This window comes from Eumetopias jubatus, unplaced genomic scaffold (assembly GCF_037043125.1).
Source record: "Eumetopias jubatus isolate StellerSeaLion01/CBP00866 unplaced genomic scaffold, mEumJub1_p1.0 scaffold_1, whole genome shotgun sequence".
Taxonomy (NCBI): Eukaryota; Metazoa; Chordata; class Mammalia; order Carnivora; family Otariidae; genus Eumetopias; species Eumetopias jubatus.
This window is the reverse complement of record NW_028274807.1, coordinates 147592401-147595498: the sequence shown is the minus strand read 5'-3', so window position 1 is coordinate 147595498 and position 3098 is coordinate 147592401. Positions and strand designations below refer to the sequence as shown.

The 3098-nt window shown below is 42.8% G+C and overlaps 1 long non-coding RNA gene across 1 annotated transcript; it reads right to left on the bottom strand.

Annotated features, from left to right (window-relative positions):
* Positions 1-545: 545 nt before the first annotated feature.
* On the bottom strand, positions 546-1377 carry LOC114212312 (uncharacterized). The gene is made up of 3 exons (XR_003609939.2): positions 1171-1377; positions 903-1077; positions 546-682 (listed from the first exon to the last, which is right to left on the bottom strand). It is a non-coding gene; the product is annotated as an uncharacterized LOC114212312 (long non-coding RNA).
* Positions 1378-3098: the final 1721 nt, after the last annotated feature.

The window sequence follows — 3098 nt, the reverse complement described above, 5'->3', positions numbered from 1 at the left end:
ACCAGTCTGATCCTTTTTAGACATAGGGCCTCCCTTCTCCTTCAGACAAGACTGTCTGTAAGACATCCCCAAGCACTCCTTTATGACCTCCAGTCAAGCCCATGTCATACCTTTGGGGAGAAATGTGATCCCTATTAGCCAGCTTCCCTTGAATTTCTCAGCGCTCTCAGGCAGTTTTCCTTCCTAAACAGACATCACAATTTACTCCAAATTTTTTATTTAAAAAAATAATTTTTCTCCAAACCCAAACAAAAACAGTAAAACAAACAAGGGCATGTTTTCTGGGAAAAAAACCAAAACAACAACAATGACAAAAATAGGGGTGCGTTGGTGGCTCAGCTGGTTAAGCATGGGACTCTTGGTTTCAGCTCAAGTCATTATCTCAGGGTCTTGAGAATGAGAAGGCTTCAGGCTTCAGGTCCTGAGCTCAGCAAGGAGTCTGCTTCCCCGCCCCCCACTCTGCCCCTCCCCTACCCCTGCTCATGCACACACACTCTCTCTAAAATAAATAAATAAATCTTTAAAAAACAAAACCAAAAAAACAATGACACCAAATCAGAATTTAATGAGCATGGATCAGGGCACAGGGCAGGAAGATGAGAACTGCAACTCATAGGAAGGTGACATTTAGTAGACAGGGTCTTGACCTGATTGATGCTCAGATATCCTAGCTCGAGGGGCCCTGAAAAGAAAAGGTACAAAGCATCATTTTGGTGGGAAATGGGCACCAGCAACTGAATGTTGAGTAATTCTGTGGAAGAAATAAATACACTAAGAAAGAAACTTTAAATATTAAGAGTCAAAAAGGAGGTAGAAATATTAAATTCCTTTCAAAATCTGAAAATTTTTCAGAAGAAAATTAGGAGCAACATTCCCATTTTTAACAAGAAAAATTAAAATACAGCATGTTGGGACGCCTGGGTGGCTCGGTCGGTTAAGCGTCTGCCTTTGGCTCAGGTCATGATTCCAGGGTCCTGGGATCGAGTCCCGCATCGGGGGGGGGGGTCCTTGCTCAGCGGGGAGGCTGTTTCTTCCTCTGCCTGCCGCTCCCCCTACTTGTGCTCTTGCTCTCTCTCTCTGACAAATAAATAAATAAATAAAACCTTTTTTAAAATAAATAAAATAAAATACAGCATGTTGTTGGAGGGAGATTTACTTTCCATCACATACCCTTTTGCCAGACTTCTGTGCTATTTAAATTGGTTGCCAGAGACCCCACCAACCAAGCAGGAACAGAAGGTCTGGGAGCTGTGGAGGTGCATGATCTGGTATGTCCCTGTATCAGAAGCGGGAAATCGCTCAGCTGAGCAGCCTCGGGGCAGAATGAGCAAGAGAGGCCAGCCCTACAAGGCACAGTCTTGGTGCAATGTCACAGCGTAAAACCTCCCCCTTTCCCTGGGTCAGCTCAGATCACATCTGGATGTGGCAACCACGTCCCTTCATTGCACAGAGCAGCAGGTGTGGGGAAGTAGAAATCAAAAAGGAGGCAGGCAGTAGTGCATCCTGCAATTCACTCCCTGCCCTCAGCCATGGCTCATGCAGGTGAAGCAGGTGTGGCAGTTTTCCCATGAGTACTGACAGTTCTCTTGGCGCAGAGACATGTCCACACCTACTCTTAGTGCTCACTCTGGTCCACCCGCTGGATCTAGTCTCCAGGTTAAGGGAATGGCATAGAGGCAGGTGTCCCAGATGAAGAGGCATTTGCAGGAGGGTGCCATCTCTCTCTGTGGTTCCAGTGAGCCTGTACAGGCAAGACGTATCCTTGTGGGCTTCCTGGAACAGCCAGCATTCTTCCAGGGACTGCACTACTCATGCAACTCATCCCCGAGTCTGGTTTTTCCTTGTAGTACTTGGTATCCCTCTGGACATGAGAAGTTCAGTTCTGGCCTGCAAAGTCCAAGGCTGGATGCCCCACATCACAACTGCCAAGACCAGAAAGAGTAGCCACCGTGGTGTCATTGATCAGGCCATGTCTACCCTGAATCCTGAAACTGAAACAGACTCGGATTGTCAAATCCTCCAAAGATTCCAGCAAGTCCAGCCTCTCTGGACACAAACCTTATGCTTAATCCTTTACCTTTTCAAAAAAATTTATTTCAAAGATGAACAACCTAATTAAAAAAAATAAAAAGTACGTGCTCCCAGTTCATCAAAACAAACAAACAAAAAAACAAATGACCAATAAAATAGGAAAAGATACTAAAAATTTTTGTCAGTGTTTGAACACGATTACATCATTCTGTCTTTGTTATAAGAATAAAGGGTGGAAATTAAAATTTTCTCCAGATCTCATATTTTCATTGGTTTTTTGAAAGCGTATAAAAGACTTTCCCTTGGTCCATCTTATTTTTTTCTTATATCAGAAGAGCAAGGTAGGCTCACAATTTCAAAATGAAAACTAACTCAAAGAAGGAAGAGCCAAAATATATTCACTTCTTTAGTCACGCCACCTATCTTCTTGGATTCCTACTATCTACAGTCTGATTTATTTTGGTATTGAGTTCATGCTCATACCTGAAGCTGTCAGTATGATTACTGATGTCATCTTACTATGATGCTCTTAAAGCTGGAGATTTCTATATTTAAAAACAACATCACACCTCACAGTTAAAACTAAAATTATTTTAAAGTATAGGCTAGCAGGCTACCCATCACATTTTCTGACTTTGCTCTGGTATAATTTTTAAATCATGTAGAAAGAGTTGCATTCAGCTCTGTCCTCTATAAAGAACAATAGGAGGCAGAAGAATCTTAAAATAGAACACCATGGATGCCTGGGCGGCTCAGTCAGCTAAGTGACCGACTCTTGATCTTAGCTCAGGTCTTGATCTCAGGGTCTGAGTTCAAGCCTTGTGTTGGGCTCCACACTGGGGGTGTAGCCTACTTAGAAAAAAAAAAAAGAAGAACACAAGAGAAGCATTGAGGATGACGTGTGGTTCACGCATCTCTGAAGTTTATCTCCTTCCTGTCTTCAGCAGGACCTTAGGGTGGGACCCCAAAGAATCAGAGTTCCATCTCATAGACATTTAATGTAACCAGCATCTCTGGTAATAGGATATCCATACCTTTTTTTTTTAAGACTTTATTTATTTATTTGA